Source organism: Rhinolophus hipposideros, assembly GCF_964194185.1.
Source record: "Rhinolophus hipposideros genome assembly, chromosome: 26".
In the NCBI taxonomy this organism is placed as follows: domain Eukaryota; kingdom Metazoa; phylum Chordata; class Mammalia; order Chiroptera; family Rhinolophidae; genus Rhinolophus; species Rhinolophus hipposideros.
This window is the reverse complement of record NC_138072.1, coordinates 27,217,687-27,226,931: the sequence shown is the minus strand read 5'-3', so window position 1 is coordinate 27,226,931 and position 9,245 is coordinate 27,217,687. Positions and strand designations below refer to the sequence as shown.

General features: G+C 36.4%; 1 pseudogene across 1 annotated transcript; it reads left to right on the top strand.

Annotated features, from left to right (window-relative positions):
- The first annotated feature begins 8,443 nt into the window (after window positions 1-8,443).
- Window positions 8,444-9,014, top strand: LOC308493260 (DNA damage-inducible transcript 4-like protein; annotated as a pseudogene). The gene has a single exon. The product of its transcript is annotated as a DNA damage-inducible transcript 4-like protein (transcript).
- Window positions 9,015-9,245: the final 231 nt, after the last annotated feature.

The window sequence follows — 9,245 nt, the reverse complement described above, 5'->3', positions numbered from 1 at the left end:
AAAGTGAAAAGTCTCCAGAAAAGGAACTTAGAGATATGGCCCTTTGTGATTTAAATGACAGAGAATTCAAGATTGCAATTCTGAAAAAACTGAATGAGATGCAAGAAAACACAGAAAGGCAGTTTAATGAACTCAGAAACACAATCAAAGAACACCATGAGCATTTTACAAAAGAGATTGAAATCTTGAAAAAGAACCAAATAGAATTTCTGGAGATTAAGAACTCAATAGAAGAAATTAACAATAAAATATCCAGCTTAGGTAGTAGAGTTGACCAGATGGAGGAAAGAATCAGTGACATCGAAGATAGGAACCTGGAATTTACACAGAGGGAAGAAGAAAGAGACTTGAGACTTAAAAGAAATGAAAGAACTCTACAAGAACTTTCTGACTCCATCAGAAAGAGCAATATAAGAATAATGGGCATACCAGAAGGAGAAGAAAGAGGGAAGGGAACAGAGAATATATTCAAACAAATCGTCGATGAGAACTTCCCAAACTTGTGGACAGAACTGGATCCTCAAATCCAAGAAGCAAATAGAACACCTAATTACCTCAATCCCAACACGCCTTCACCAAGGCACATTGTATTGAAGCTGTCTAAAATCAATGACAAAGAAAGAATCCTCAAGGCAGCCAGGGAAAAGAAGACGGTAACTTACAAAGGAAAGCCCATTAGATTATCATCAGATTTTTCAGCAGAAACTCTACAAGCTAGGAGGGAATGGAACCAAATATTCAAACTATTGAAAGAGAGAAATCATGAGCCAAGAATAATATATCCAGCAAAGATCTCCTTTAGATATGAAGGAGGAATAAAGACCTTTGCAGACATCCAGAAGCTGAGGGAATTTTCTAATACACGACCTGCACTACAAGAAATACTAAAGGAGGCTATTAGACCACCATCAACAGGGACAACTTGTGGCAACCGAAACATAAAAAGGGGGAGCGTAAAGACCTGAACTGGAATATGGGGATAGAGAAAGTAAGCGTACTGAAGAAACTGGAATACTCTAAATATCAAACTTTCTTTTACATAAACTCAAGGGTAACCACTCAAAAAACATCCAAATCTGAAATATATACTGTAATAAAAGAAGAAACAGAGGGAAACATCATAGAATACCACCACACAGAAATAACAGACAACAACAAAAAGACAAAGAAACAATGGAGACACAGCCTTACCAGAAAACTAAAGACAGAATGACAGGAAATCCTCACATATCAATAATCACCCTAAATGTAAATGGACTGAACTCACCAATAAAGAGACACAGAGTAGCAGATTGGATCAAAAAACTAAACCCAACCATATGCTGCCTACAAGAGACACATCTCAGCTACAAGGACAAGCATAGACTCAAAGTGAAAGGGTGGAAATTGACACTCCAAGCAAATGGTACCCAGAGAAAATCAGGTGTAGCCATAATGATTTCCGATGAAACAGACTTCAGGGTGAAAAAGATAACAAGAGACAAAGATGGACATTTCATAATGGTAAAGGGGACTATACAACAAGAAGACATAACAGTCATCAATATTTATGCCCCCAATCAGGTAGCACCGAAATATACCAAGCAACTACTAACAGAACTAAAGGGAGAAATTGACCAAAACACAATTATACTAGGGGACTTAAATACATCATTGACAGCTATGGATAGATCATTCAAACAGAAGATAAATAACGAAATCGCAGCCCTAAATGACACATTAGATGAATTGGACATAATTGACATATATAGAGCACTTCATCCTAAAACATCAGACTATACATTCTTTTCTAGTGTACATGGAACATTCTCAAGGATAGACCATATATTGGGACACAAAATCAGCCTCAGCAAATTTAAGAAGATTGAAATCATACCAAGCATATTCTCTGATCACAAAGCTTTGAAATTGGATATCAACTGCAAAAAGAAAGCAGGAAAAAACACAAATACATGGAGATTAAACAACATACTTTTAAAGAACGACTGGGTCAAAGAAGAAATTAGAGGAGAGCTCAAAAGATACATAGAAACAAATGACAATGAAAATACATCCTACCAAAATTTTTGGGATGCCGTGAAAGCAGTTTTAAGAGGGAAATTTATATCATTACAGGCCTATCTCAAGAAACAAGAAAAATCCCAAATAAATAACCTCATGTTACACCTTAAAAAACTAGAAAAAGAAGAACAAGCGAAACCCAAGGTCAGCAGAAGAAAGGAAATAACAAAAATCAGAGCAGAACTAAATGAAATAGAGAACAAAAAGACAATAGAAAAAATTAATGTGACAAAAAGCTGGTTCTTTGAAAAGATTAACAAAATCGACAAACCCTTGGCTAGACTCACTAAGATAAAAAGAGAGAAGACACTAATTAACAAAATCAGAAATGAAAAAGGGGAAGTTATCACGGACACCACAGAAATACAAAGGATTATCCAAGAATACTATGAAGGACTATATGCCACCAAATTTAATAACTTAGAAGAAATGGACAAGTTCTTAGAAACATATAGCCTTCCAAGGCTGAACCAAGAAGAAGTGGAAAATCTAAACAGGCCGATCACCAGTAACGAAATTGAATCAGTCATCAAAAACCTTCCCAAAAGCAAAACTCCTGGACCAGATGGCTTCACCAGTGAATTCTACCAAACCTTCAAAGAGGATCTAATACCAATCCTGCTCAAACTCTTCCAAAAAATTGAAGAAGAGTCAGTACTCCCTAACTCATTTTATGAGGCCAACATTACCCTGATACCAAAACCTGGTAAGGACAACACAAAAAAAGAAAACTACAGACCTATATCTCTGATGAATACAGATGCTAAAATCCTAAACAAAATTCTAGCAAATCGAATACAACAATGCATTAAAAAGATTATTCATCACGACCAAGTGGGGTTCATCCCCGGGGCACAAGGATGGTTCAACATTCGCAAATCCATCAATGTGATACATCACATAAACAAAATCAAGGACAAAAATCATATGATTCTATCAATTGATGCAGAAAAAGCATTTGATAAGATACAACATCCATTTATGATTAAAACACTTACTAAAATTGGTATAGAAGGAAAATACCTCAACATAATAAAGGCCATATACGACAAGCCCTCAGCTAATCTCATAATTAATGGTGAAAAGCTGAAGCCCTTTGCTCTATGTTCAGGAACACGACAAGGTTGTCCCCTATCACCTCTGCTTTTCAAAATAGTGTTGGAAGTCCTCGCCAGAGCTATCAGGCAAGAGAAAGAAATAAAAGGCATCCAAATTGGGAATGAAGAAGTTAAATTGTCACTCTTTGCAGATGACATGATGCTATATATAGAAAACCCTAAAGACTCCACCAAAAAGCTATTAGAAACAATCAATGAATACAGTAAAGTTGCTGGCTACAAAATCAACGTACAAAAGTCCTTTGCTTTCCTATATACCAACAATGAAATCTCAGAAAAAGAGATAGAAAAAACAATTCCTTTTGCAATTGCAGCAAAAAGAATAAAATACCTAGGAATAAACTTAACCAAGGATGTGAAGGATTTATATGCTGAAAACTATAAGACATTTTTGAAAGAAATTGAAGAAGACACAAAGAAATGGAAAGACATTCCGTGCTCATGGATTGGAAGAATCAACATAGTTAAAATGGCCATATTACCCGAAGCCATATACAGATTTAATGCAATCCCCATTAAAATCCCAATGGCATTTTTTAAAGAATAGAACACAAAATCATCAGATTTGTTTGGAACCACAAAAGACCCCGAATAGCCAAAGCAATATTAAAAAAAAAGAACAATACTGGAGGTATCACACTCCCTGATTTTTCCTTGTACTACAGGGCTACAATAATCAAAACAGCTTGGTATTGGTGGAAAAACAGACACATAGACCAATGGAATAAAATTGAGCACCCAGAAATAAAACCACATAAATATGGACAGATAATTTTTGACAAAGAAGCTAAAAACATACAATGGAGGAAAGACAGCCTCTTCAATAAATGGTGCTGGCAGAATTGGATAGCTACGTGCAAAAGAATGAAACTGGACTGCTATCTGTCACCATGTACCAAAATTAATTCAAAATGGATCAAAGACTTAAGCATAAGACCTGACACAATAAACTGCATTGAAGAAAACATAGGTACTAAACTTATGGACCTTGGGTTCAAAGAGCATTTTATGAATTTGACTCCAAAGGCAATGGAAGTAAAAACTAAAATAAACAAATGGGATTATATGAAACTGAAAGCTTCTGCACAGCAAAAGAAACTATTGACAAAATAATGAGGCAACCAACTGAATGGGAGAAGATTTTCGCAAACAGTTTCTCTGATAAGGGGCTAATATCCAAAATATACAAGGAACTCATGAAACTCAACAACAAAAAAACAAACAACCCAATTGAAAAATGGGCAGAGGACCTGAAGAGACATTTCTCCAAAGAGGATATACAAATGGCAAATAGACATATGAAAAAATGCTCAACATCGCTAATCATCAGAGAAATGCAAATGAAAACCACAATGAGATATCACCTCACCCCAGTCAGAATGGCTTTCATCAACAAAACAAATAGTAACAAGTGTTGGAGAGGCTGTGGAGAAAAAGGAACCCTCATACACTGTTGGTGGGAATGCAGACTGGTGCAGCCGCTATGGAAGGCAGTGTGGAGGTTCCTCAAGAAATTACGAATAGAATTACCATATGACCCAGCAATCGCTCTCCTGGGTATCTACCCCAAAAATATAAAAGCATTTCTCTATAGAGACACGTGTACGCCAATGTTCATTGCAGCTTTGTTTACGGTGGCCAAGACATGGAAACAACGAAAATGTCCTTCGATAGGTGAATGGATAAAGAAGTTGTGGTACATATACACAATGGAATACTATTCGGCGTTAAGGAAAGATGATATAGGAGCATTTGTGACAACATGGATGGATCTCGAGAGAATAATGCTAAGTGAAATAAGTCAGACAGAAAAAGCAGAGAACCATGTGATTTCACTGATATGTGGTATATAAACCAAAAAGAACAAGACAAACAAATGAGAAACAAAAACTCATAGACACAGACAATAATTTAGTGGTTACCAGAGGGTAAGGGGGTGGGGGGTGGGTGATGAGGGTAAAGGGGATCAAATATATGGTGATGGAAGGAGAACTGACTCTGGGTGGTGAACACACAATGGGATTTATAGACGATGTAATACAGAATTGTACACCTGAAATCTATGTAAATTTACTAACAATTGTCACCCCAATAAAATTAATTAAAAAAAAAAAGAATGTACAAGGGAATTAAAATAGTACCTAAAAATATCTATTTAACACAAAAGAAGTTAGCAATGGAATAATAGAGGAGCAATGACGTAAAATACGGAAAACACGTGGCAAAAAAACAGATGTAAATTTTGCCTCATTAACAATTACAATACTATAAACAAAATAAAAACTGTCAATCAAAGGCTGAAATTGACAGAATTGATATTAAAAAATGATCCAACTATGTGCTCTCTATAAGAGTTAGACATTAGATTAAAAGACACAAATATATTGATAGCAAAGGATGGAAAAGATATACCATGCAAACAGTAATCAAGAGAGAACTGAAATGGCTATACTAATATTAGACAAAATAGATTTTAAAATAAAAATTAGTATTAGAGACAAAGAAAGATATCATAATGATAAAAGGGTGCATTCATCAGAAAGAAGTAATGAAATACACACACACACATACACACACATGAGGTCAGACAATTAAGTTCATGAACTCATCTTAGAAAAAGTGCTACACACCTCATTGCTGAATATCACTATGGTCACCTTTGAAGTACTCCCTTGGGAAGCTGTGCACCGATGACAGCACCTGGTCCATCCTTCAAAGCAATGTTGGTACTCTTTTTCTGGAATGGCCATCAGAGCTGTCATCGTATGACCCTTGATGTCCTGAATGTCATCAAAATGTCTTCCTTTCAATATTTCCTTTATCTTCAGGTAAAGAAAGAAGTCATTGGGGGCCAGATCAGGTGAGTAGGGAGGGTGTTCCAATACAGTTATTTGTTTACTGGCTAAAAACTCCCTCACAGACAGTGCCTTATGAGCTGGTGCATTGTCATGATGCAAGAGTTATGAATTGTTGGCAAAAAGTTCAGGTCATCTAACTTTTTCACGCAGTTTCAGCACTTCCAAATAGTAAACTTAGTTAACTGTCCAGCTGGTATAAATTCATAATGAATAATCCCTCTGATATCAAAAAAGGTTAGCAACACTGTTGCAACAAGTTCGCCAATTTCATTGTCAGACCTCGTATATGCACTAATAACAGCCCCAAAATACATGAAGCAAAAACTGACTGTATTGAGAGAAGATATAGACAATTAAAAATAATAATTGGAGACTTTAATAATCCACTTTTAATAATAGAGTAACTAGGTAGAAGGTTAGCCAAGAAATAAAGACCAGAACAATAGCATAAGCTAACTAGACCTAAAAGACATCTACAGAACACTCCGCCTAACAACAAACAGCAGCATGCACATATTCTCATGACATGAGAAACGTTCTCCAGAACAGATCACCTGCTAGGCCATAAATAAGCCTCAATAAATTTGAAAGAATTGAAGTATTATAATGTATCATCTCCAAACACAATAGAACCAAAGGAGAAATCAATAATGGAAGAACTTTGAGAATTTCACAAATATGCATAATAGACAACACACCTCTAAATAATCAATGCATCAAAGTAGAAATCATAAAAGAAATTATAAAACATTTAGAAATGAATGAAAATAAAATGACAACATAGAGATACAGCTAAAGCAGGGCTTAGTGTGAATTTTATAGCTGCAAACACCTATAGTAAAAGAGAAAAAAGATTTCAAATCAATAACTTAACTTTCTCACTTAAGAAACAAGTGAAAAAGTAAACTCAACCCAAAGAAAGCAGAGGAAATAAATAATAAAGGTTAGAGTGGAAATAAATGAAATAGGGAATAGAAAATCAAAAGAGAATATCAACAAAACCAAAAGTTTGTTCTTTGAAAAGAACAACAAAATTGACAAACCTTTAGCTAGAGTGACCAAGAAAAAAAGCTAAATGACTCAAATTACTAAATTCAAGAGTAAAAGAGGGAGTACAGCTACTGACCTTACATAAATAAAAGAGTACAGGAATTACTATGTACAACCATATGCCAACATATCAGATATTTACATAAAATGGACAAATTCCTGACTCAAGAAGAAATAGTAAATATGAATAGACCTATAAAACCAGCAAAGAGGTTAAATTGGTAATTTTAAAACTTCCCATAAAGAAAAGTCCATGCCCGGATGGCTTAAACTGCTGAATTCTATCAAATATCTAAAGAATTAATTAATACCAGTCCTTCACAAACTTCCAAATAAATAGAAAAGGAAGAAATATTTCTCAATTTATTCTATAAAGCCAGCATTACCTTGATACCAAAACCAGACCAATATACGACAAGAAAACAACAGCTTTTATCCCTCATTAGTGTAGACACAACAATCCTTAACAAAATACAAGCAAACTGAATTCAGCAACAATACAAACAAGCCTCAATAAATGTAAAAGAATTGAAGTGTTACAAAGTATTATGTCCAAACACAATAGAAATAAGGAGAAATCAATAACACCATGAAATCAATAAACTATGACCAATTAGAATTTATTCCAGGAATGTGAGGTAGGTTTAATATCTGAAAATAAGTCAATGTAATACATCATATTAATAAAACAAACAATAAAAATTGTGATCTATAATCACCTCAATAGATATAGAAAAGTATTTGACAAAATCCAACATGGTTTCGTGATAATAACACTCCATAAACTAAAAATAGAAGGGAACTTCATCATAATAAAAGGCATTTATAAAAAGCCCATGGCTAATATATTTGATAATGAAAGACCTAGTGTTTTCTCCCTAACATCAGGAACAAGGCAAGTATGTCCACCTTTCCACTTCTATTCAATATTGTGCGGGAGGCTCTAGCCAAGGCAATAAGGCAAGAAAAAGAAACAAAGCATCCTGGTTGGATAAGAAGAAGTGAAATTGTCTCCATGTGCAGATAACGTGATCTTATATGTAGAAAATCCTAAGGAATCCACTAAAAAACTATTAGCGCTATAAACTGTCCAAGTTATTATCAGCAATATAGCAGGGTACAAAAATCAACATACAGGCGGCTCTGTGGGCCTGTGCAGCTGGGCTAGGTGGAGAAGGGTGCAGATTACTGCTGCGGTCTGCAGGTCCTTGAGCCGCAGAGGGAAGGGGCTTCAGTGGAGAGTTCCTTCCTCAGTTTACCCTGCAGCTTTGCCAGAGAGCGCGTCCGCCCCAGTGAACTCCCAGTAGCGCCCGGGAAAGACCGTTCCGCTCTGGGAGGGAAACCGAGCCGTTGACCATGGTTGCCACTGGCAGTTTGAGCAGTAAGAACCCTGGCAGCACGTCAGAGTTGCTGGACCACGGCTGGGAAACCTGCTAAATGATTTTGACTACTGGGATTCTGTTGTTCCTGAACCCAACCTCAATGAGGTGATATTTGAGGAAACAACTGGCCAGAGTTTGGTTAAAATGCTAGAGAACTGTCTGTCCAAATTGAAGCAAACCAAACTAGGTTGCTCAAAAGTCTTCGTTCCTGAGAAACTGACCCAGAGAATTGCTCCGGACGTCCTTGGGCTCTCCTCCACGGAGCCCTGCCGCTTGCGAGGCTGTGTCATGCATGTGAGCATGGAAGTTGAAAATGTGTGTATAAAGCTGGGTAAGATTGTGTGTGACTCTAGTGTGGTGCCCCTTTTGAGCTTGCTCTCGTGTTTAAGCAGGAGAACTGCTCGTGGACCAGTTTGAGGGACTTTTTCTTTAGTCGAGGTCACTTCTCATCCAGCCTCAGACGAACTCTGATCCTAAGCTCAGGATTTCAACTTGTTAGGAAAAAGCTTTACTCCTTGATTGGAACAACAGTCACTGAAGAGTGATAAAAGGGAAACATTTTAAAAAGGGATTTTTTATGATTGGGTGATAAAACTCTGCAGCTGCTCAGTTACAGTCATTGCAGTTTTGCTCTGCATACTCTCAAAAAGAAACCCCAAAGCAAGTTCATCTCCCCTGTGTGTTTCATGTACACAGCAACCCCAACTAAAGGTCTCATTTTGTGGCTTTTGTGAAATGATCCAAGAGAGTGTACATTGTCTGCATATGTCGCATTT